The following is a 27,238-nucleotide window of genomic DNA, read 5'->3' as shown; positions in this document are numbered from 1 at the left end:
CTTTGAAGGCAGTGCTGGAGCAGGAACAAGAATTGAGCTATGGCTCAGGAGTCAAGGTAGCACTGCAGGCAGTGCTAGTTCAGGAACCGAGAATTACTAATGCTTTAGGAGTCAAGGTAGCACTGCAGGCAGTGCTAATTCAGGAACAGGGAAATTACTACAGCTCAGACGTCAAGGTAGCACTGCAATCAGTGCTGGTTCAGAAACAGGGAAATTATTAAAACTCAGGAGGCATGGTAGCACTGCAGTCAGTGCTGGTTCAGAAACAAGGATAGCTATAGTTCAGGAATAAAAAAATAACGAAAGCTCAGGAAACGCTGGAAACAAGGATATCAAAAGCTCAGGAAACATTGGAAATAAAGGTCGGTCTCACTGGTACACAGCTACATTGACCAACCCTGGGCTGAAGGGAGGTGGGGCTTAAAAGATCTCACAATACTCATGCACTTCAGGTGTAAGCAGCCTAGCAGCAGCCAGCCACAGCAGAGCTGAATTCCTCCACGCATCCTTGGCCTGCAGTGGTGGAGACAAAGCAGTGAGCAGGGGATTATAGGGACTGAGGTTTGCAGCATGAGCAGACTGGCTTCCACAAAACCCGGCATGGATTGGGAATGGATGTCAATTAACAAATGGTGTCTAAATGCCTGGAAGTCAGGATATGCATGCAGGTGAGTGTCTGGAAGCATATTAGAACACAGGAAAATCACACCATGCACCCCTCTGGTGGTGGAAACACGAGTGCAGGGAGCGAATTGTGACAGATAGTTGATGCAAAATTATTTTTTTTTGCCTGGCTTGAAACCTGTGATGTAACTTCTGTGCAAATTGATGATGGGATGAGAAAATATTGAGTTCTGTGATTGTCTTCCAATTAGGGACACACTTACTTCTGGTGTGGTCGCCTTGCCAAAATGGGACCTGCTTTATCTCCCACAGAGTGACTGTTTTCCACATATTCTTTATAATTGAGACATCTAACTTGTTCTCTCATTTTTGGATATTTCCTCTTTCAGTCAACAGTTGTCTCTGCTGTTCTGGTACCCCTAGTCCTTCAAGGGAGAGGTCTCTATTTGAGGTTTCTAGTGTGTTCAGTTCATTATCTATAGTATATCTCACTCATGCCACTGTTTTGATACAATGTGTAATTTTGAATCTCATCCTCAATATTTCCCTAAATGTAGTGTCCTCCAACATGGTACTCAGAAATTTTCAGCTGTGAATCCTCATTTGTGGAGATCCCCATATCATAACCAATATTAACGGGTTGTGGTCAGAGATTGTCCTCTCCAGGTACTCGAAGTGTATTAATTCATATTGTATGTCATGTGTATGCAGAACTCTTGGTATGATGTACAAAGAATTGAGTCGCAAAAACTGGTCGTAAATTGCACACCAACATTTTGCAGACCGATTTTGATTTTGTCAATCAGCCAATATACTCGATTTGCAAAATCAATATTTGGTATCTGTCACAATTCGATGTAACTAAATATTATGAGGTAGGATATTCATGAGGTAGGATGTAAATTATGAAACGCTCCGAATGGATGCCATGTCTGTGATCACATTTAAATAAAGTAAAAAAAAATATGCATACTATTTTCCTTAAAGGAAAAGGTTCTGCATTTAAGAAAAGCAAATATACTCTAAAAAAACAAAAAAAGGTTCTTTAAGAGTTGGCTGTAGTCAGTCCCATATCCCATTGACCCCTGCGCTTTTCCTTCTATTCACAAAGAAGAAGGATCCCAACAGGGATCCCTTCCCCTTTGCAAATGGGTTACCAACTGTTTTAAGGAGTCAGTTACCTATCAATGGTTTGTGACTAAAATTGCAGCTGTAAACCATTTAAATATAGCATTCCAAACTGAAATTAAGAAAGAACACCCTAAAACTGCTTATTAGAAATGTTGGCTCTGTGAGAAGTTGGCCTGATGTGCAGTGCTCACTATTCTAGTGATCACTATATATCAGTCCAAACAACCCTTATTGATGATTGGTTGTAAGTCAACCTTATAGACCAGCTATCCTAGTAGCATGGATACGAGCAGTCTAAGGCTAAGACTCTAGAGGGCGTGTTAAGCCAGCTGTTTTACCATCACATTACCCCTTGAACACCCAGTGAAAGGACACCACACAAGTGTTATGAAAATAAACAGTGTATTTATTAGAATCACAACAACCCTGTACTCTTTATGAGGACAGGGTGCTAAGCGCACAACAAAACTCTTATGAAAATACTTAAGTTAGCACGTTATACACAAATGCCCGAGGGGCACGAAAAACCATATACTTAAAAAGTGGAATGCGAAATTACTAGCAGGTAAGTACAGTACTAATAGGCTTTGGAATCCCTAGGACTTGACTATAGAATCGTTATATTACTTCTAGGAGACCTAGGGGACTCGGGTGCAGAGTGTGCACTCTCACGCGGGATGCGGGACAAAGTCTATGGGAGCTAGTAAAGGCAAAGTTAGTGTTCACGGGCGAACCCGACCTGGTGGGAAGAAAACGACAGTGGATCCTGACCCTAGGATAGTGAGGCTATGCTGGGACACCGAAGTGCCGAAGTTACCTAGCCCAGGGGCTGCAGCTGCATAGGTCTGAAAAGACGTCGGGAATCTCGTTGCCGGACCAGGAGCCTGGAAGGAGGAAGTTGCTGGCAGGCGACCAGTGAAGAAAAGTTCGATGGATCCAAGCCTGGATCAAGGAAGAAGAAAACCTGAAAGCAGAGGGGACCAAGTTCTTGAATCACTAGCCAGTGATTAAGTGGGCACCAGGATGGCACCGGGCGAAGTCACCTCGACTAGGTGAGTGGGCGACGCTGGCTCTGCAGATCTCACGGACCAGGAGGCGTTGTCGGCGACCAGGATGGAGAGGCGAGCTGTCCCACGATGGATGAAGCTGTCGGCGTCGAAGTTACCCAGGATTGGGCAACAAGCCTTGGCTAATTCAAGCCCACGCGGTGGACTCAAAATGGCGTCTTGAGTGGACCAGGAGGGTCCGGGGTGCTCCTCTTTTGGAAGGGAGCAAGGGCCAGCCTGGAGCAACCAGGCCAGCAGCAGAAATGTCGTCGGGCGTCGTTCAGAAGGCCACAAGCCAGCGGGCTAGTAGCCAAACAGCGCGGTGAGCAGCAAAAAGCAGAAGGGCCCCACGCAGATCGTGGAGATGCTGGGAGGCTGCACTTCGGTGCTGGAGCTGCTCAGGGTCGGGGCTTCTCGGACCCCAAAGCACTCACCAGGAAATTACTCGGCGGGCTTGCTGGAAAGAAGTCGTGCAGTCTTGAAGATGGCCGGTCCCTCGAGGTCTCGTCACACCCACGAATCTCAGCGTGACTGACGATGTAGGTAGAGGTCAGAGGTGCCAGGGAAGCCGGTTCTCGTCGAGCTGGGCAGTCTTGATCCGGAGGAGAGACTTGCAGCAGACCGCAGTGTTCTTAGGATGGTGCCTGCGGATGCAGGGTGACTACTCCTTAGTCACAAGGGAGAAATCTTAGGAAGAAGTCTTGAGTTCCTTTCGTGGAAAGTAGTTTCAGGATTCAAAGATGATCTGATTTGGAAGGGGGCCAGTTCCTACCTTTATCCTGTAAAAAGGGGCTGGCACGCGACTAAGTCCTGCCCTAGGGGTGGGACTAGGAGGGGGGTGGTTACACCCACTTCCTTGGCGGGCTTTTCCCCAGCACAGGGTCTGGAGTGACCCTGGAACTGGTTCCAGCCAGCCTATGCACAGTGAGCACCGGGGTGCCACGGGCAGTCACCTTCCTCTAAAGCCCTGCCTACCTACAATACACAAAACCCTGTCTGGGACGGTGCTGGATTATAATGCACTTAAGAGTATATGGTATGCGATATCATGGAAACGGCTAAGGGATGGATCCCGACAGCCGCAGACAGGCTCAGCTCATGCCAGAGCACCATCTCACACGATTCCAAGCACTCTGCCTTCAGGATTGTTAAGGCCTGCCATAGGAGTGACTGATAGGAGATCTGTGTGTCCATTTTAGGGTTAGATAGAGGTATACTATATCTAAAGCAAAGGGTGAGTACACCACCTTGCCCCAGCTGTCAAGCAGCCAGTTGTGTCAGATTTGGATGGCCAGCCAGGGGTGGCATAATACATGCTGCAGCCCCTGGTAGGCCCTGGGTACACCTATGCCCTGGGTACCTAAGGTACACTGTACAGGGACTGATAAGGTGACTCAGTATCCAATTTAGATATGTACCTAAGGTACATGGAATCCATTTTACAGAGAGAGCAGTAGGCCTGGGGCCCTGAATAGCAGGGTCCCAGGTCAACTAAGTCAGAAAACCAGCAAAACACCAGGCAAAAAGTTGGGGGCAACCATAGTCAGGGATCTACCTTCCTACAGGCTCTGTATTTATTTCTTAACCCATTCTGTGATTCAGTAAATTATCAAATCACAGAACAGGTGAAGTACATTGAAAGACTCCATTTACCTGTTGCAAGGAATGTGATTTTATGATGCTCATGCTTTGCAATTCCCAAATTACTTTGTACATCTGTCCCTCTATGTAGTCTAATGTAGTCTAATGTGTAAATGTGTACAGGTGAGTAAAGCAAGTAATCTTGTTCCATTGGTTTGACTTCCATTTGTCAACCAGTCCCCTTTGCAGTGGCCAGAAGGATATGAATATAGAGTTGTTGAATGCCCATAACATGCTCTTATAAATACCAAGACCTGAATGTACAATCCCAAGACTGATGAACATCTTCAAGTATAATTCATCACAAAGCTGAAATCTATCTAAGGGAAATACCTTTGGGAGCGCTCTCTTCCAATAGTCTCATTCCCAAAATGTGTTCAGACACCATACAATGGCGAGTTGGACATTGCAGATGCTCACCTAAATTGTGCATGGTACCTGGTCACTATTAGTGACTGAATATCTTGACACAAAGACAAACTTTGCATTTAGACTTATGGTCGAGCTCCTCCAGGAGGTGCAGTGTCTTGTATATTTTGTATAGCAGGACCCTGAATGACGTAAGCTTTGGGGTGTGTCTAGGTGTGTTTAAATAAAGTTGGTGACACAATTGCAAGGGAGTTAATGTTTGCACTCTGGAGAATAAAGACGTGCAGTACAGAACTCCATGTGTGGTATAGTCATTTGCATGCTACCGGCTGGGGAGAACGCTACAGGAAGCAGACTTAGAAGCAGTGTTTTATGAAACACACATCTCACCTATAATGCCAGTGATAATCGGCACACCACTCATATAATGGCATAAAGCCTTAAAGCATTTAAAATGGCACGAGAGCCTAACAGGTGCAACACTGCTGTGGCATAGTGCATGACTAGCCCTATCTGTCAGACCTGAGTGAACTCAGAGCCTGGGACCCAATCGGAATATCAAAACTAGGAGACATTTGGGCAACTAATCAGGTGAAATCATCTGAGTAGTTATCAGCAGAACGCTCCCTACATTGATACCATTCAATATTTGCAATCACGTCATGAAGAGACAAATTAGACTCTGCATATGAATTCAACCTACTGGAGCCAAAATTAACTATGGAATACTTGGATAGGTATACAAGATCACTAGTTTTAAATACACCAGACCCATTGAGAGAGTTGAGATCTCACTGAGAAAGGGACCGGGCAGTCTGGAGGCGTGGACCGAAATAAAAATGGCCTTAGGAAGCTGTGCAACCTCCTCTTGTCTCAGATTAACAAAAGTTAAGTATTTCAACAAGACTTACTATAATTCTGAAAGAGTATGGCAGATGGGTAGAAGAAAAAGTCTGAAGTGCCCATGTTGCATCTCAAACAGCTGCACTTTCTTCCATATGATTTGTGGGTGTCTCGTGATCTAGCAGTACTGGCAGCAGAACACACTGAGGAGGGTGGTGGAATGACCAGTGGTTGCTGACCCTTAGGTTGCGATCCTTGGTATAGTGGAAGTTAGGAATGGAGCATGAGGACCATGGACCCTGGTGGCTATGGATATGATTGTGGCCAAAAGAGAGGGGCTAAGAGGCATGGGTCACTGTGCAAAGTCCATAGAACACTACTGCCTGATATCTTACTGATAAAAGTAACCACGAGACCTGTTAACACACGGTAAACGATTGAATTGTGTGATGAGAACCAATGTAACTACTTATAATGTTATATTTGTTGTGTAAGTGGAAAATAATAACAAGATCGATAAAAATAAACATTTTACCACCTGATTTGCTTATCCCATTCCTGGATTTTGCCTGTCCCAGCATGGTTTCCAGAGAGCCACAGGACTCTCCTTTGGCTTTAAACCTATATAGAAGATCCTTTGCTTCTGTACCTGCAAACCGGGTGCAAGCTATATAGGCAAAGGAACACAAACCCACAGCAAGCTTGAAGGGCCTATGTTGGACCAACTGATCAGGCACCCACAATGGGATTTTCAGTTGCCATATTAGGAGGAGGGGAATGAGATTCATTTTTTTAACACTTACTGATGTTAGTCCGTAAACGCCTCAGTAATTGAGTGCTGTGAAAAGCCCTTTTGGGGGGATCAGGATGACAGGGATTAATGTGGCTCCCATTTCACTGACCAGCTTTGTTGCCTAGCTTATAAAATTTATATCGGGAGGCCTCTAAAGCAGGTTTGGGCATGTGTCAAACTGTTAGAGTGAAGTTCTTCATGCTTCAAGTTTTCAATGAGTATTATCATTAGTTGCCATCTCCAGGCCCAGTTCTAGTTTGGTGAGGGTTTCTTCAAGAGTTTTGATGTACTGTTTTCTGTCTGTCTTTCAGTTTCTCCCACAGTACATACTTAACTGTCACGTTATGACCGCCTTGAAAGGTTTCCATAAGGTTGCCTTCAAATGCACATATCCCAAATTCAGTTCAAAGTAGCATTTGAAGTTCCTCTGCAAGAGAGGCTGTGAATTCTTCCTCCCTTAGCAACCACAAATTCATGTGCCAGGTTCCCCAAGGCCACCCGTATTCACACTGATATATTTCTGTGAAGGAATGGTCCAGTAGGCCTCTTGTCAGGATCTTAGCTGCCACCATGCTGGCCCCTTCTGTCGCTGGGCTGAAGAGATAATCCATTTAGGAAAAAGAATGTAGTGAAGTGGTGTAGAAGGTATATTGTTACTCCCCTGAGTGCCATTTCCACCATGTGTGCTAAGCCACAGAAGTGTGGCCCATTTGATGAGACATTCATCCTCTGTGATATATTGGGGCTCATTATTTCAAGTTTTGGTCCATAATGGTGCTAAAGCCTCCCCCTCGGCCCCCCATCAATAATCCCCATTCCTAGTGGAGATTCAGCAAGCAGCTCCGTGTGAGACCTTAAGGTGCTATCAGTTAGGGTCATGGAGACGTGAGCACTTTTAAGTGCTCTTGTCACTAGAATATAGTCTGAACCTCAACTGCCACCCTCTTGACCCCTGATGAAACCTGCATGGTATAACCTGGTGTAGCCGAAGTGGTCCCAGAAACTGCATTTGTGCCCAACAGGTGAGTTTCTTCAGCTGCTGGGCACATCTGGGGAGTGTTTTGGCATATTGTAAAACTGCACCTTTTTAGGTCTCGCTACTGATGCAGCGCATACGCTGCTCGCGTAGCGAGACTTATTGTCGCCGGGCAGCTCGCGAAGTGATGACAGGAGATGTGCATGAGCTTACCAAACCCATTGCAGACAATTGCTGTGACCGTGCGCTTTAGGAGACATGCGCTGTTAATGCGCACGTCTCCTCTCGCGCTCTGCCACACTTTCACTTTCGCGAGGACTCCTGGACAGCCCGTGTGCACGCTAACGGCGTCTTGTTATATGTTGCTGGTGCATGCATAGTCCACCACACCTTACGTATATTTTTTTGTAGTTTGCCTTTGTTTCCTGCATCGTACCCAGCCTCCATGCCAAGCCCGTCTCGGGAGCGGCACGCCATGGCCCAGGAGGTCTCTCGGGCCTCTGCGTCATCTTCACGGTCAGCATGTGCACCACGGGCCTGTGAGTGTCCCAACACCTACGGCGGCTCCCCATCACCCGCGAGGCCCCGGCACGCTGATATGAGGTGCACATGTTTAATCGAATAGCCATTGTGCACTTTATACATGGAAGGTAAGCTCCCTCCCGCCCCTCCTCCCCGGCAACAACCCCATTTCCAAACCCCCTAAATGCCGGCCCGACTGCACATTATGAAATCCGCGTGTTAATAGACTATGGCAGTTACATACCAACAGTGGCACTGTCCATCTTTTCACAGCCAGCTAACTTGTGTCGCCATCCACGGGGTGTCCTCGCATCTCAGGCTCCCACTGCCACACACTCCCCACGCATGGCAAACATTCACTGCCCCGTCCCCCAATCAGCCAGAGCCTGTGTACCCACCTGCACTAAGTCAAAGCAAAGGCTCCATCAATCGCCAGGCTCCCCACCCCAACTAACCTTAACAGCTCTTCACCTCCCATACACCCTCCTGCCCCGCTTCCCAGGGCTCTCACTCCAGCGCCCCACTGGTAATAAGAGTCACCCTTCCTTGAGCATGCACTCCAGGCCTCAGACTGTCCCCCGCTGTCAGCCTCCCTTAGTGCTAGTTTATTTTTGTTATTATGCGGCAAACCCAGCAGTTGATGGACCTTAGTTATGCAGAAAACACCACAAGCGCAAAATGGAATAATTCCAGTGGCCCTGTTCTCTGCCAAATATACCGGGGATAATCATTTTAGTGATAATAAATAAAACACATTATTAACCTAATGGACCATGATAGGAATTGTAATGCTTAGATGGAATGTTAAATGTAGCTTCTAAATCGTTTTGTTGGTGTTTCGAGGTTTGATTTTACAAACTTTGTTGGGTACAGCTAAGAGACTGTATTCTCTGTACTTATGTGTTTTCCAACAGTTACGAACAGGTGTTGCTATTCTCAGATTCTTAAAAGGTTTCTCCACCTGCATGGCTGAAGCAAGGTTTTATTAAGGTTGGAATATCCAGCGTAGGAATAAGGCTAGATCCAACGTAGAATTTTTTGTATTTGTTCACCCCTCTGTGTTTTCCCATTGTTCTCTTGTCATTTAAAAAAATGTAATGTGTTTCGTTCCCTGTACGTGCCAGCCCACCTCCCATGCCTCTCTGTCATTGCATCCCCTAACAGTGTTATTTATGAGCTTTTTGTCTGCAGAGCTGCAGACAGAAAACGCCCATAAACAACTGCGAGACCTATTGCATTGAAAATGCTTGTTTTATCTTGTTGTTGAGGTCACTCACATTCCAGGACATGATCTAGTATTGCCCATGTGCATCAGAGAGTGTTATGGTGGTTCATACAGTGGTGATTGCTATTAACATAAACCACTGCAACTGCCAAAAAACGATTACTAGAACTATTCTAAATTAACATGATGCTTATGTCACCCTTATATACTTTCAGGGTGTATGTACTGGAAGGCAAGAGTCTGCCATTCAACACGCTGCTCCCATTGAGCAGAGCAGCAACAAGAAATGTAGGCCTCAGTTGGCAAAGCTCTAGCCTAGAAATGAATTAACACATGCATCGACTTATGTTCAGTACTTCGTACCTTGCCCGAGCTCATCCCGTGTTGTAGTCTTAGTATGCGTCTGAGATTTTGTTATGTCTCCACAACTAGGAGTGACCAGGGCCTACTTCATCACTTGCTCCTACGGTGGAGATAGCTTCTTGTTGAATTTCCGCTCTGTCCCTGGCATGGTCCTCCTTTTTTTTTTTTTAAACATACTTTATTGGTTTTCAGTAACAACATCCTGATATTACACAATTATGCTGTCATTAGGTACATACTGTTAGTCCCAAGGGAAATGAACCATCCACAATTTCCTACATGTTAAACGGAAGATACAAGAGCAGAGAAGTCTGTGGTTACCTGTCAAAGTATTACTACAATAGTGCTTACAGCGTGGTTCATGGTAACAATCTGCATATCAAGGCAACATTCCCCAACCATCACCCCAATTCCCTTCAGCCCCACCCTCCTCCCGATCCTCTATACCTGACTGACTCCTGCCCACTCGTGTGCAATGTGGCACACGGTTCTAGTATATTTGTATGTGCAACCCTAGCTTCACAGCATACAGGTGAATATATTCGGCCAGTGGTGTATCCTGCAGAGCTCTGGCAAGGTACCTACGGTTAGTGTGATCTGTGTTGCTATGTCCTACAATGTTGGTGGGGGTTCCAAGTCTATGAATGAATCTCAGTCCAGTGAGATCGGCATCTTCCTGGAAGCCCTGTTTTCTTCCCACCTTATCGCAGCGCTCTCCGCCCTCCCTCATCTAACCACCTCCCCATGCCAGCCAAGCGCCGCAGGGGGCACAGCGGACTTCCACCTCATGGTAATTGAATATTTTGCTATGAGCAAAGCCAGGTTAGCAAATCAGGCTTGTACTTTCTGCTTCTTGTGATAGCGCCCCAGACCCAATATACAGTTTGCCGCAGTATCCCAGCCTGCAATTTCCATTACAGTCCGTAGGACCCCTGTGATGGTGGCCCAGAAGACAGACAGGCCCAGTCAGGGCCAGAACATGTGTATGAGATTGGCGGCGTGTGCAAGACCTTGTGGGCAGTGGTCTTTCACTTCCGGATATATTCTGTTTAAGCGGTGTGGTGTGAGATAGTCCTCTAACAATTGCGGGCGCAGCCTCCATGTTGGGATTGGAGAGGGGATCTTCCCCCAGGAAAAAGTAATCTCTAAAGGGGTATAGTCCGATAGTGTTTTCCCCAAGTACGTGGTGTGTGTAGCTTGAGTGACAAGGGTCAGGAAGCAGAACACCCTATCTATTCACATATGAAGCATGTGGGGGGAGAGTAAATAGAATACTCACGACAATCTGCATTTTTGATGCACCATGCATCTATCAGAGACCAGCCTTAGGCCCAGCCCCGAAGGGAGGCTGCTTGTTTCCTGGCAGCTGTCCCCTGCAATGGGGGTGAGAGAGGTCTAAACCTATATCCAAGACTGCTTTGTAATCCTCCCCACAAGATTCAGGGGTAGTTTACCCAGTCTGTCAGTACTGTATTTAGGGCACCCAAGAATTTGTCTTGTTCACAATTCGGAGCATATATGCTACCTAGCGCTAAATGAATGCCATCAAGTGTACCATGGACTAAAGCATATCTGCCATGGATGTCTATTCGCTGCTCTAGAGCAACAAAAGGGGTGCCGTTCCTGACCCATATAGCGGCCCCCCTTGCAAATGCAGAGTATGATGTGCGAAACACTTGCCCTCTCCACTTTTTGCATAATTTAGTAGCCTCCTAGCTAATGAGATGTCTCCTGCATTAAAACAATGTGTGCCTTTCTTCTGGTCAGCAGTGCATATATTCTGTGCCACTTATGCACGATTTTCCCCCTACGTGACCTTTGGCTGATGGCTTGTATCGACCCCTGAGATGCAGCAGCGGAGAACATGACTTCCACTAATTCGGTAGCTTCCTCTAGATTGCCAAAGAAGTATGATTTCTGCTTGTGCATGACTTTGAGGCGGGCAGGAAACAGCAAGGCGTATTTGAGGTTGAGAGCTCTGAGTTTCTTTTTGACTTCTTGGTAGGAGGCCCTTTGACATTGGACTGCGCTCGTGAAGTCTGCGTACAATGAAATCCTTTTTTTTCCGAATAGGATAGGAGACTTCTCTTTGGCGGTTCAGAGTAAGGTAATGCGGTCCTTGTAATTAAGTATTCGAGCGATCATAGGTCGAGGTGGGGGTCCAGCAATCTTTCCCCATGGGTATTCTATGTGCCCTTTCCACGCTGAAGAAGTCATGAAACCCCTCCGGGGCTATCGTGTCGCGCACCCACTACTCCACAAAGCGTGTTGGGTTGGTCCCCTCACAGCGTTCTGGTAGGCCCACAATGCGAACATTGCTTTTGTGCAACTCAGCATCTTCGACCCTATCCTGAAGGTCAGCTACCTGGCGTTGCAGCTGATCTAGTTGCTCGGTGTGGGCCTTGTGTTGCGGCAGTATCTCGGGGATGTGCTCTTTATTGCTTTTCATAGTGGTAGTCAATTTGTCATGATCGGCTTTTAAAAGCGTGAGTCCCGTCGTTAGTGTTCCGATTTGTTGTTCGATTGCCTTTTGCGAGTCACAGACCTCCTGCAAAATAATGACCAATTTGTCTAGGTGGGCCTCCATGGCTGTTGGCAGTATGCAGTCTGTGGCAGGTACATGGGCCACCTCATCCTGCCCATTGTGGTCTGCACTCCAGCTAGCGAAGGGTCAGGCTGCTTCCCTTTCGCTCGGCCCATCGCAAATGCAGCGATCCCGGTGTCTACAGCCATGGGCTGAGCAAGGGGGGAGAGTGAGGAAAGATAGTGGGGGGATAGCGTTGGTTTCCCAATTGGCGAGTACTGCTTCAAATCACTGACTTCAGTAGGCAGCACGGAGCAGCATCTGGTGTGATGCAGACCCGTCAACGCCACTGTACCCCCTTGCTAGGGAAGAGGGTGGTTGGACCCCTCACCGATACCACCGCCGACCCAACAGGGTGATAGTCCAGCAAAATCTCTGCGCCGCAGGCCGCTACGTGCAACCTCCCTGGTGGCGTAGGCCTCAGCTCGGCCGGCACGAAAAGCCTCCAATCGCGCCCAGTTTCGGCAGAGCATCTGAGTTGTGCTCTCCGGGGCCACCTCCCGAGACTCCGATGTCAGCCCTACAACCAGGGCAGCACAGTACGTCTGCACCATCGCCTCCAGTCAGGAGTATTGCCGAATCTGCTTGCAGATCACGGAGGCCTCTGCACCACCAAACTGGCCCCAGACGAGAGTTCCAGCTGCAACTGGCTCTGCATGCCTGAAATCAGAGTTCTCACGTGGTCATCCTGATACTCGTCGGTGTTAAGGCCCGGTCCGGAGCTCGGCTAGAGCACGGCTGCCATATTCGGCGGTTAGCCACGCCCCCTGGTATGGTGCTCCTGTAGTGCCACCTTCTGATTCTTCCCTGTCAGGGGAAGGAGTGAACTCATTTCAAGCACCCCACCACATAAACAAACTCTAGAGGAGGGGGACAGCTGTGTTGACCCTGTATCATCCCAAAGCTCACTCTTTCTCTCCTCAACTCAGTTATAAGCACTCTTTTGTGTTTCAATAGCAGCTGGATGTGTCCTAATGCATTACTTTTAGCATGGTCAGATATAAAAGTATATTGGTCGGGTGCTTTACTCTGCATTTTTTTGGGGTGGTTCAGATTTTTTTTTCAATCAGCCATTATCAGATATTTAGCAGCTGTTAACAGTTGACTTGCCAATCTCTTGTTGATTTCATCATCTCTTTCATCCTGCTATTTCTGAGGTATGATATGATATGATATGATGCAGATGCACTTGTGGGACACCCCCGCGCCGCACGGCCACCAGCTGCTGCGTGTGCCCCTTGCCTGCCCTCCTGCCTCGCTGCCGCCTCGTTTTGCCGGTTGCCGGCTGCCTCCGCTGCGGGGACTGTTTTTGCCTTGTTTTGTCAAACATTTGTGCCTGTTGTGCTTAACCTCTTTATTTTTCCTTGTTTTGTCGAATATTTGTGCCTGTGTTGCCGAATTTCATTTGGCCCGTGTTTTGACTTCCTTCCTTGCTGTCCGCCTACCTCGCCGCCCCCCGCCCTCCCTTCCCGCCACCGCCGCTTGTCCCCGCCCCTTTTTTCTCTTCTGTAACCCTCCCCGCTCCCGCCTCCCAGCTGCTCCGCCCACCCGCGCACTTGGCCTTAAATGGCGACCGTGCGACGCAGGTGAGTGTGACCCACTTGTGGGACACCCCCGCGCCGCACGGCCACCAGCTGCTGCGTGTGCCCCTTGCCTGCCCTCCTGCCTCGCTGCCGCCTCGTTTTGCCGGTTGCCGGCTGCCTCCGCTGCGGGGACTGTTTTTGCCTTGTTTTGTCAAACATTTGTGCCTGTTGTGCTTAACCTCTTTATTTTTCCTTGTTTTGTCGAATATTTGTGCCTGTGTTGCCGAATTTCATTTGGCCCGTGTTTTGACTTCCTTCCTTGCTGTCCGCCTACCTCGCCGCCCCCCGCCCTCCCTTCCCGCCACCGCCGCTTGTCCCCGCCCCTTTTTTCTCTTCTGTAACCCTCCCCGCTCCCGCCTCCCAGCTGCTCCGCCCACCCGCGCACTTCGCCTTAAATGGCGACCGTGCGAACGCGCAGCGTTGACGCGCAGCGGGCGCGCCGATTGTGCGCCGAAGGCGCGCCAAAGGTAAGCCCGTCTGCGCCCGTCCGCGCCTGGACCGCGCCCAGTGCCAGGACCCCTGGCCCACGAAGACCCCGGCCAACCCGCCTGACGTACTCCGCCGCCTCTCTCACCGCTCTCAACACCGGCCGACGCCCAGAGTGCCACCAAGCCACTCCACGACGCACCCACGGACCTTTCAGCTGCCACGACTGCAAGTTCACCTGCATCCGGACCTGCCTCGCGCCAGCACCCGCCAAGTCGACCACCAGCAGCACCCACCTCAAGTGCATCCTGCTCAACACCCGCTCCGTCCACAGACACGCCATCGAACTCTGGAACCTTCTAGACGCCACAGCCCCTGACGTTGCCTTCCTCACGGAGACCTGGATGAACGCCTCTTCAGCTCCCGACATCGCCATCGCTATCCCAGAGGGCTACAAGATCGTCCGGAGGGACCGAAACGCCAACCAGATGGGAGGAGGCATCGCCATCGTCCACAGGAACACCATCCGTCTCACGACCAGCACCGACAACACCCTGACCAGCGCCGAACACCTGCATTTCCAGATCCACACCAACCCGAACACCACCCTCAGAGGCACCCTGATCTACCGACCCCCGGGACCACGCACGCAATTCAGCGAGGACATCGCCGACTTCGTCAGCCCGCATGCCCTCCCCTCCGCTGACTACATCCTCCTGGGAGACCTCAACTTCCATCTGGAGAACAACAACGACCGCAACACCAGCACCCTGCTCGACAACCTCGCCAACCTGGGACTCAAGCAACTGGTGTCCACCCCCACCCACCTCGCCGGACACACACTCGACGCAGTCTTCTCTTCCAGCACAGACATCAACTTCAGCCACACCACTGAGCCTCAATGGACGGACCACAGCTGCGTCCACTTCACCTTCAAGAGAACGACGACCCACCACCACCAGAAACAGAGCGCCCGCAGAAGCTGGAACAAGATCACAGCAGACCAGCTCGCCACCTCCCTGAGCCAGCACCCTCCTGCCAGCTCAGCGAACCCCAGCCAAGCCGCCGACAACCTCACGAAGTGGATCAGCAACTGCGCGGACGAGCTCGCCCCACTGAGGACCCCGCCTAGCAGACCCGGCAGCAAGAAGGCCCCATGGTTCACCGACGAACTCAAGAGCTCCAAGAAGAACTGCCGAGCCCTCGAGAAAGTCTGGAGAAGGGAACCGACACCGGACAACAGGACCTCCTTCAAACTTGCCACCCGGAAACACCACCAGCTGATCAGCGCCGCCAAGAAAACAGCTTTCAAGGACCGGTTGGACAACAACGCACACAACTGCAAGGAACTCTTCAACATCGTGAAAGAGCTTTCCAACCCCAGCGCAGGAAACAACGACATCATCCCATCGCAAGACCTCTGCAACTCCCTCGCTTCATACTTCCACAACAAGATCGCGGACATACACAACAGCTTCAACAACCAACCTACGCACACCACGACCGAACAACCACCCCCCACCACCACCCTCCACGCCTGGACCCCGATCAGCACCGAAGACACCATCCGCACGATGAACTCCATCCACTCCGGATCACCGACCGACCCCTGCCCTCACCACGTCTTCAACAAGGCCGACGCTGTCATCGCACCCCACCTGCGAGACATCATCAACACATCCTTCGACACCGCCACCTTCCCCGAGAGCTGGAAGCACGCCGAACTCAGCGCTCTACTCAAGAAACCCACAGCGGACCCCACCGAACTCAAGAATTACCGCCCCATCTCGCTCCTCCCGTTTCCAGCCAAAGTCATCGAGAAGACCGTCAACAAGCAGATGGCCGCCTTCCTCGAGACGAACGGATCCCTCGACCCCTCACAGTCCGGCTTCCGAGCCAACCACAGCACCGAGACCGCCCTCATCGCCGCCACCGATGACATCCGAGCCCTGATGGACAATGGAGAAACAGCGGCCCTCATCCTCCTAGACCTCTCCGCGGCATTCGACACGGTCTGCCACCGCACCCTGGTACGGCGCCTCAGCAACATCGGCATCCAGGACAAGGCGCTGGAATGGATCACCTCCTTCCTCGACGGAAGAACACAGAGAGTCCGCCTACCACCGTACAAGTCAGAGGCCTCCGAAGTCATCTGCGGCGTCCCCCAAGGATCATCTCTGAGCCCCACCCTCTTCAACGTCTACATGAGCCCCCTCGCGGCCATCGTACGCAAACACAACCTCAGCATAATCTCCTACGCCGACGACACCCAGCTGATCCTCTCCCTGACCAACGACCCCGCCGCCGCCAGAGCCAACCTGCACGAAGGGATGAAAGAGGTAGCTGAGTGGATGACGACCAGCCGCCTGAAGCTGAACTCGGACAAGACGGAGGTCCTCATCCTGGGCTCCTCGCCCTCCGCCTGGGACGACTCCTGGTGGCCTCCCGCCCTGGGCACCGCACCCAAACCGACAGACCATGCACGAAACCTGGGCGTCATCCTGGACTCCTCCCTCTCCATGACCAGACAAGTCAACGCCGTCTCCTCGTCATGCTTCAACATCCTACGCATGCTACGGAAGATCTTCTGGTGGATCCCCACCGAGACCAGAAAGACCGTCACCCAGGCCCTCGTCACCAGCCGGCTGGACTACGGCAACGCCCTCTACGCCGGCACCACCGCCAAGCTCCAGAAGAGACTCCAGCGGATCCAGAACGCCTCAGCCAGACTCATCCTCGACATCCCACGAACCAGCCACATCTCCGGACATCTGAGAGACCTTCACTGGCTTCCCGTCAACAAAAGAATCACCTTCCGCCTCCTCACCCACGCACACAAAGCCCTACACGACCAAGGCCCGAGCTATCTCAACAGCCGAGTCAACTTCTACGCTCCCAAACGCCACCTCCGATCAGCCAACCACGCCCTCGCCGCCGTCCCCCGCATCCGAAGAGCGACTACAGGAGGAAGGTCCTTCTCCTACCTGGCCGCCAAGACCTGGAACTCCCTCCCGACCGACCTGCGCCTGACCCAAGACCACCTCTCCTTCAGGAAGAAGCTGAAGACCTGGCTGTTCGAGCAGTAGCGCCCCCCCCCCCCCCCCCCCCACCCAGCGCCTTGAGACCCTACGGGTATGTAGCGCGCTTTATAAGTGTCACTGATTGATTGATTGATTGATTTATAAAGCGCATGGTTACCCGGGGGCGTCCCCGCGCTGTTGAGCCAAGATTACTAATGGGGTCAAGTATAACCCCATTTAGTTATAGTAATCTATTTAATTTTACTCCGGATCTCCTTCTCAGTTTTACCTGACCATCATATTTGAAGTGGTGGTCCATCTGTATCTCCACATTCCCTTGAGGTAGAGTATATTTTCTTTAATCGTTGTTGGGTGAGGTACCAATTATATATCAGCTTCTATCTATGCTCCATTTTCATGAATTTTTTTTTTGTAAAATTTACTTCATGAAATTTTTTATGATTCTTTACTATATGTTCCAACAGTTTTCCTCACTACTTGTCTTCTATTTCCGGGTTTTGTGACGGGATGTAGAGTTCAGTGTCTCAATGTTATTTAGGCAAGTGTATCTGTTCTGTGATTGAAATCGGTTTTGGATTGCTTGAAGAATTTCATATTGCCCTTTGTAAATAGGTCCCCCCACTTATGAAAGGCCAGTCCCTAAAATACAATTTTGAAGTCTGAGTTCTGTTGAATAGATGTAAACGGATGTGGTCAACCTCGACTCCTGTCAATAGCATCCTCTGCGCTCATTAATGCTCTAATTAATACTTTAAGTATGTGTTTAGTGTTCTAGATTGTTCGTACAACCATCGGACATTCTTCAGTGTATGAAAAAAAAAAAAATCCTTGATGTATGAACCCTCTTGGAACCAGAATGAATTGCAGATTGCTTTAGCATTGTATTTCAAGTTTAGTTCTAAGGGATACTTCTTATCCCCGATTCTTCACTTTATGCTACAAAAAGGTGTCCTTAATGGATCCACAATCAATCAGTCACGGTTCTTGTAAAGCACCGCTACTCACCCGTAAGTGTTTCAAGGTGCTGGGCAGCAGGAGTGGGGGGAGGACTGTGGTTTAATCGAAGAGCCAGGTCTTGAGGTCCTTCCTGAATTGCGGCAGCAACATTGATTGCCTGAGATATAGAGGCAGGGAGTTCCAGGTCTTCGCAGCGAGGTAGGAGAAGGATCTTCTTCCAGCCTTGGTATTCAGGAACCGTGGGATGGTGGCCAGGGCCAGTTAGGCAGAGCAGAGATGTATGGTGGGAGTGTAGAAGTAGAGGCGGTGGTTGAGGTATGCAGGTCTGTAGTTGTGGAGGAATTTGTAGGCGTGTGATGTGGCTGCAGCGGGGATGTTTAGGAAGAGTGTGGCGGAGGCGTTCTGGATGTGCTACAGTTTTTTTAAAAAGTACAGTTTTTCTGCCTCCCAGGTATCCAGCCCTCCCACCCCCCCAACACTGCTTAATGGTGGCCACTGTACGGCTGTGCAGCGGGCACGCCAAAGGCAAGCCAGTCTGTGCCTACTGGTGTCCGGACCATGCCTAGCATCGCAGACCCTGGTTGCCACAGCCTACGACGCCAGCGCCCTATACACTCTCAACCCCAGATGTTGGACCGCCTGCCAGCTCGCTTCATCGAAGAACACCCAAGGCCCATTCTTCTGCCACAACTGCGCCTTCTCCAACCACTGCACACAAGACCCACCGACCGCATGACCCTCAAAAACCAACCACCTGAGATGTATCCTACTCAAAACCTGCTCCCTCAAAAGACACGCTGTGGAGATCTATGACCTGCTTGACTCCATCACCCCTGACATCACCTTCTTCTCGGGAACCTGGATGAACGCCACCTCAGCCCGAACATCGTGACCACCATCCCGACGGCTACTAATTCATCCACAGAGACCACATCAACTGGCCAAGAGGAGGCTTCGCTATCGTACACAATAACACCCTCCCTCTCACAACCAGCCCTGATGACCACTTACCCAACATGAAACACCTTCACATCCAGATCCAGTCCAACATGAATACCACCCTCTGTGGCACTCTCATCTACAGACCTCCCTGACCCGCCTCCCCACCCCACCATTCAGCAGAGCCATAGCCGACTTCATCAATCACCAGGCTCTATCCTCAATGGACTACATCCTCCTCTGCGACCTCAATTTCCACCTGGACAATATCAACGGCCACAACTCCTCATCTCTACTGGAGAACCTCGCCACCATCGGACTCAAGCAACTGGTCACCTCTCCAACCCACTCACCAGGAAACACACTCGACCCCATCTTCACCACAAACATCAACTCGGTCAGCCACACCTCCAAGCCACACTTGGCCGACCAACACTGCAACTACTTCTCCTTCGTCAAACCCACTGTATGCCACCAAGCCCACCGCTATTCTTGCAGAAGCTGGAACAAGGTCACAGAAGACCAGCTCACCACCTCCCTCAGCGAAACCCCATCACCATCATCCTTGGATGCCATCGCCTCAGCATGCAGCCTCCACCGTTGGATCTCCAACTGCCCAGAAACACCAGCTCCCATCAGGAAACCCTCACGGAAGCAGCCCTCCAAGAAAGCCAGCTGGTTCTCTCCCGCTTTCCAAGAGTCCAGATGTACCTACAGACGGCTCTAGAAAAGATGGAGGAGCAGCACACCACCACCTAATGAGAACAACAAAGAAAGCAGGCATACAGGAACGCATCAACGCCAACATGCACAGCAGCAAACAACTCGCCATGGTACAAGAATTTGCCAAACCCAGCACAGAGACAGCTGACATTCCCTCCGAAAGACTTCTGTGACAACCTCACCCCCTTCTTCCACCGCAAGATCAAGGAGATCAACGGCTTTGCAACCTGAGACCCATCCACACCACCCACAATTACCACACCCAATGGCTCTAGACCCCAGAAGACCCTGCCCAACTGGACCACCCTCACTTCTAACGACACCCTCAGCATCGTGAAGAGCATTCACTCCGAAGCCCCCTCGCACCCCTGTCCTCACCACACCTTCAACAAAGCCAGCACCTCAATCTCACCCAAGCTCTGCTGCACCATCAACTGCTCCATCGAGTTCGCCACCTTCCCATAAGACTTCTACTGAAGAAACCCTCTGAACTACAGACCCATCTCTCTGCTCCCCTTCCCAGCTAAAGTCATTGAGAAAGCCATCAACGCCTGACTCTCAGAGTTCATCAAAACAAACCAGATCTTGGATCCCTTTCAGTCGCGCTTCGGAAGCAACCACAGCACCTAGTTCACGCTCCTCATTGCTACAGACAACATCATCACCCTCCTCGACCGAGGTGAGACTACATCCCTCAGCCCCCGGACCTTTAAGCCACCTTCAACTCTAACTCCCACCACACCCTCTGCACAAGACTCCTTGACACCGGCATCCATGACAAAGCCCTAGATTGAATCTGCTCGATCCCCACCGGCCGAACACAGAGAGTCAGACTTCCGTCGTTCTATTCAGAACCCACAGAGATCAGCTGCAGGGTGCCTCAGCGATCCTCCCTGAGTACCCCCATCTTCAACATCTACATGGCCCCACTTGCAGCCATCCTCAGAAGTCACTGACTCAACATCGTCTCCTACGCCGATAACACCCAGCTGATTCTCTCTCTCACAGACGAACCCACAGCCACAGGAAGCAACTTCCACAGCAGGATGAAGGCAGTCACCTCCTGGATGAAGGACAGCTGCTGCAAGCTCAACTCAGACAAGACTGATGTCAAGTTGTGAGACCAGCCCCTCACCTGAATTCCAGGAGCGTCTGCAGGGGTGTTTCTGGCTCCTCAACCCTCTAAGAACAACTCTCAGCACTACTGATTAACAGAAGCCCTGGCAGTTATTCCAAAAGGCAAGGGGATTGGAGAGAGAGAGAGAGAGAAAACAAGAGAGAACTGCTACCTTCTTGTATCTGGGCCTGCCAGGATCTTGATTCTTGTTAACAGGAACGGCACCTAAATATCAAGAAATGTATTTAAAATCCTATTATTCCCTATGTAATTAACTTATGCACCATACTTCTAACATATGCATCTTACTAGAACATATTAATTTCCTTAAGTTTCTAACAGGGAAGTATTTCTTCTCTTAGGAATAGCGGTTTTCTCTCATAGATCTTGAATACACCATTGCTAAGGAATAAACAACAAATTATAAGCTTGTTTTCTGCTTTCTTCCTAAAATTATCATAAATGGGTCTAACCCCCCCACTCACCTTAATGTGGGTGATGACACGAAAAGCATAAAGCTACAATGTCTCTGCATAAAGCAACAATGTCTCAGTTATTTAGGAAATCTAATCACATCGTAGACTCCTTAAAGATATTTGTTAAAGAAACTACGGAGTTTTTCATTTATATCAGGAAAATATCAGCACTTTTCATTAAAGTCAAACCAAAGTCTTTTTTTAAAGCTTCTGAGGTCAAAATGTATTCAGTGAATCGGTTTCTCTCTCTGCTACCTTTCCAAAGAAATGTCTGTAACAAAATAACAAGACGTGTGAATTTAAAAGGTTCACTTAGCTGCTGAAGCCTGCTTTCAGCTGTGAAGGGAAAAGATGACTCATCACTTCCTGCCAGGTGATACAAGAGACGATCAGCTGTTGCTTGGTCATGCAGCAAGGGCCCAAGATCTGTGTTTTTCAGGGAGATGCCTCGAGGATTTCAAACTGCCAAAGTCCTGATGATGCTCTCAGAAGCGGAGACAGAAAGCCAGGCGCTGCGTGCTGATTGATGGGTGTGGCTATTTATAGCCTCAGTTGTGTGTTTAGGAACATGACATTTACAGCTGCTAGGGGACGTGATACAGCTCACTTACAGCTGCATTTGAAGCATTGCACCTTGGAATACATTCACAATGTAGGGAGTACAAAAGAGCCCAAATAAATGTGATAAAAGCATTGGTAAAAACAACATTATGAAGCCAGAATGTTCATGCTTACTACATGTATTTTTGAAGGCAGGCTTACAACATGTATTTAGAAGACAGGAAAACATGATTCATGAATGGGCCATTGGGTAGAACACAAACTAGACAATTCAGATGAGTAGCACATGTCCCAGCACGGTTCCTAACAGTCCTCCCCCTCAAAGACCCTACCATTGGCCGTGGTTTTGTGGGATTATGTAGAGGAAACAACCGTACCAATCTGGGGGCATGTACTGATGACGCAGGTTCCCATGAATTTTCTTCGGGCCCATAACCTTTTCAAGCCAAAAGGTACTGCAGAATCCCCGTATGCGCCTGGAATCGAGTATCTTCGCTACTTCAAATTCCCAAGTGCCATTAATCTTAATTGGGGGAGGTGGTGGTCCATCACGAGTGGAGGACAAGAAAAGTCTAATCAGGGAACATGGAATACTGGATGGATTTTTAAGTCCATAGGTAGTTTAAGTTTAACAATAACTGCATTTATTACTTCTTGAATTGGAAAGGGACCGATGAAACGTGGATGCAATTTACGTGAGCCATCCAATCGTAAATTCCTGGTGGGAATCCAGACCTTATCCCCAATACCATATACAGGGGCTGGTTGTCTATGTTTATCTGCCTGAGTCTTCATTTGTTTCTGATAGATTGTCAAATGTTGCTGAACTTGGGTTTGAATGTGTAGTAAATCTTTATGATGTTCTTGGACTGCTGGAATGGGGGTGTTTACAGTTGTTGTGTTTACTGGGAGAATTCGAGGATGGTACCCTAGTAAACAGAAGAAAAGCGAAACGCCAGTTGCGGAATATTTGGTGTTATTATACACAAACTCTACCATGGGTAAAGCCTTATCCCATTCGGTAGACCATGTGGAAAGAAAGCAACGCAACATTTGTTCTATATTTTGATTCAATCTTTCTGTTTGTCCGTCAGGTAGGAGATGGTAAGCTGAGGACAATTGGACATCTATGTTTAATAAGGAACAGAAATGTCGCCAGAATTTTTAAATGAATTGGGTGCCCTAACTACGTGTTGGGCAAACAATTCAGGTAGCTCTTTAGCTAAAGGCATATGTTTCAAAGGAAGGAAGTGAGCCATCTTGGTTAAGTAATCCACTACAACCCATACAATTGAAAAGCCATTAGATATTGGGAGATCTGTGATGAAGTCCATACTTAAAGTGTGCCAGGGCATTGGTGGAATAGGCATGGGTAGCAAGAGACCAGCAGGAGTAAAATGTGGGTTTTTTGCTTGTGTACAAGTTGAACAGGACTGGACATATTCTTTGACATCTGTTACCATGGAGGGCCACCAAAAATCTCGTTGACACAGTTCCAAGGTTTTTTTATAGCCCGGGTGACCAGCTAGGACAATGTCATGTGTCCAATGTAAAACAGTATTTTGTAAAGGTTGAGTAGGAACGTATAATCAGTTATTAAAATACGCTAAGTTTCCTTTTCTGATGACAACTGGAGGTAATGATTTGGTTTGTAGTGCTTGCTGTAAGTGGATTTCAAAATCTTGAGGAGAACATAAAGCAATGATCTTTTGTTCTAGAATGATGGACTCGGAAGGGATGGTTGTCATGACAGGACCTGGGTAGTTTAAACGTGATAACGTGTCTGCCTTTTGCTGGTCTTTCCCAGGACGGTGATTATGAAATCAAACTCATTAAAAAACAGGAGCCAACGAAATTGGCGAGGTGTTAACGCTTTCACATTTTGGTAAAATTGAAGGTTGCAGTGATCAGAATAAATGGTGACTGTATGGCGAGCCCCTAATAAATAGTGTCGCCACTCTTGAAAGGCTAATTTTATGGCGAACAGCTCACGTTCTGCTACAGTATAATGTTGTTCTGCAGGTAAAAGCGTTTTAGAGAAATAAGTCACCAGATGAAGATTGCCAGTATTTGGATCTCGTTGGGAAAGAACCCCTCCGACAGATACTTGAGAAGCTTCTGCTTCTACATAAAACAGCTGTGTGGGATCAGGATGGTGCAAAATGGGAGCCTTTGTAAAGGTTTGTTTTAAAAGTTGTAAGGCTTGTTCTGCGTCTGATGACCAGTTGAATTTGACCCCCTTCTTTAAGAGATGGGTGATGGGGGAGACGATGGATGAGAAATTGGGGATAAACCGCCGATAAAAATTGGCGAAACCCAGGAACCGTTGAATATCTTTTAGTGATCTTGGGGTTTCCCATTGTAAAACTTCCTAAACTTTTGAATTATCCATAGTAATGCCTTCAGTAGTAATCACATAACCTAGGAACTCGTTGTTAGTGGAATAAAACACACATTTTTCGAGTTTTGCAAATAGATTATTTTCTCTCATTCATTGCAACACTGCTCTGACATGACCAATGTGTTCATCTGTAGAAGATGGATAAATGAGAATGTCGTCGATGTAACAGACAACAAATACATCTAGGAAATGGTGAAGGACTTCATTAATAAAAAACTGGAAGGCTCAACCCAAAGGGCATCACAGTATATTCAAACAAGCCGAACTTGGTCCGAAAGCGGTCTTCCATTCATCCCCAGATTTAACTCCTATTAAGTAGTATGCACTTCGCAGATCCAGTTTGGTAATAATGGTGGATTGATGCACTTGGTCTAGTATTAACGGGAAAGGATACCTATTCTTAACTGTGACCGTATTAATGGCGCGATAGTCTATGCAAGTGTGTAACTCTTTATTTTTCTTCGGAACGAAGAAAAGAGGAGAGCTTACAGGAGAGGTAGAGTGTCTGATAAAACCTTTGAGCAACAGATCATCAAGGTATTCCTTAAGATAACGAGTCTCAGGTTCTGACAGAGCATAAACTCTACTACAAGGTAGCGAGGCTCCTGGAAACGAATCAATGCAGCAATAATATGACCTGCAGGGGGGTAATTGAGTTGCCTGTTTTTCAGAAAATACGTCCTGAAAATCCTCTTAGATTGTTGGTAACCTATTCATGGAGGTAGTGGCTTCAGGTGACTCATGAGTGAAAGCACAGTGCAAGGGAGTAACCGGTTGTTGTCTTTTTGAATAGCAAGAATGCCAACAAACCGAAGAGTTTAGAGTAACTGTTCGTTTAACCCAATCGAGTTTTGGGTTATGCAACTGGAGCCATGGTATGCCTAGAATGGCTCTGGAAACAGGTGTGTCAATAAGATCAAATTGGATTACTTCTGAATGTCCATCAGCACACAGCATAGTCAGAGGTGCAGTTTGATAGAGAATCAAACCAGAAGAAAGTTCAGAACCATCAACTGCTCTCAAGGGTTCAGGAGTTTCCTTTTTAATGGTGAGAATATTAAGCGTATTAGCTAAACCAATATCCATGAAGTTCCCTGTGGCCTCTGAATCCAACAGGATAGGTATTACCTTCCTTACTTGCTGTGAAATAATCAAGGTAACAATGAGGGTAAGATGACGTGGAATTGTTACTGAAGTGTTTGCCAGGTAATGATATGAGACCATGTTGCCCTGGGTAGATGATAAGGTGGTCTCGCTCCTTATCGGGCCAAGGAGTTTTCCGAATGTTCAGTGGTATTTTCTATGGCTGACATGGGGGAAGCTGTAAGACCTATTGCCTAATGTGAAAGTGTTTTTGCTAAACATTCTCGAGCAAAGTGTCCTGCCCTACCACAATAAAGACATAAATTTAGACGCCTTCTCCTGTCCTTTTCTTCTTTAGACAGAGGCCCCTTGACACCACCAATTTGCATGGGCTCAGAGGAATCTGGGGAAGACTAAACACTAGAATGATCCTTTTTCTCATTTCTTACAGTTACTAACCGTGAAAAATCCCTCTTCGCCACAATTTGTGCTATGATGTCTTTTAAATCATCACGGAGGCCACGGTAGAACAGGGATGTTCTTTTTTCCTCTGGCCATTCAGTTTCAGCAAGGAGTCTATTGAAAGAAGAGATATAAGACAATAAATCTTGTTTTCCTTGCCGTGGGTTCAGGAGCTCATTGTCACTAGCTTGGACAAACTGGTGTTTGGCGAAGAGCCTGCACATAGTTTCCTTGAAATGACTAAAGTCATGTAGTATTGGGTCATTTCGTTCTACAAAAGGGATAGACCATGTAGTTGCAGTTCCGCCCAAATAGGAAAGAATAAATGCTACCTTTGAAGTATCATCGGGAAATGCAGAAGGAAGACACAAAAAATGAAGCTGACATGGATTCATAAAGATTGCATACTTAGTAGGATCTTCAAGAAAATGCTCGGATGGGGCTAACGGGACAGGGGTAGGAGTGGTTACAGAGACTGTAATAGGTTGAGTACCTGTGTTATCTGTGTTTACTGATGAAAACTGAAAGCGTGGTGGTTGTAACACTGTCTTCGGTTTAACACTAGGTGTGTCCCATGGGGATTCTCTAAACTTGTACTTATGTAACTCTCATTATAAAGCTTGATTAGTCTGTTTCAGCACAGCTATCTCTTGTTGAAGTCCCTCAAAGGCCTTAGTAAGCTACTGTAAGGAGACTTTTTTTCGACAGGGGAATCTATCGCCCAGACAGACTTGTTTGTTGTGGCTTGGCTTTATGTCAAGTTGTGAGGCCAGCCACTTACCTGAACTCCAGGAGTGTCTGTAGGGGCGATGCTGGCTCCTCAACCCTCTAAGAACAACTCTCAGCACTACTGATTAACAGAAGCCCTGGCAGTTATTCCAAAGGGGAAGGGGAATTGGAGAGAGTGAGAGGAAACAAGAGCGAACTGCTACCGTCTGTTATCTGGGCCTGCCAGGATTTTGATTCTTGTTAACAGGAACGGCACCTAAATATCAAGAAATGTATTTAAAATCCTATTAGTCCCTATGTAATTAACACCATACCTATAACGTATGCATCTTACTACAACTTATTAATTACCTTAAGTTTCTAAGAGGGAAGTATTTGTTCTCTTAGGAATAGCAGTTTTCTCTCATAGATCTTGAATACACCATTGCTAAGGAATAAACAACAAATTATAAGCTTGTCTTCTGCTTTCTTCCTAAAATTATCATAAATGGCTCTAAACCCCTACTCACCTTAATGTGGATGATGATACGAAAAGCATAGAGCTACAATGTCTCTGCATAAAGCTACAATGTCTCAGTTATTATGGAAATCTAATCACAACTTAGACTCCTTAAAGATATTGG

The sequence above is a fragment of the Lissotriton helveticus genome, chromosome 5_1 (assembly GCF_964261635.1).
Source record: "Lissotriton helveticus chromosome 5_1, aLisHel1.1, whole genome shotgun sequence".
Taxonomy (NCBI): domain Eukaryota; kingdom Metazoa; phylum Chordata; class Amphibia; order Caudata; family Salamandridae; genus Lissotriton; species Lissotriton helveticus.
Note: the sequence above shows the minus strand (reverse complement) of the source record.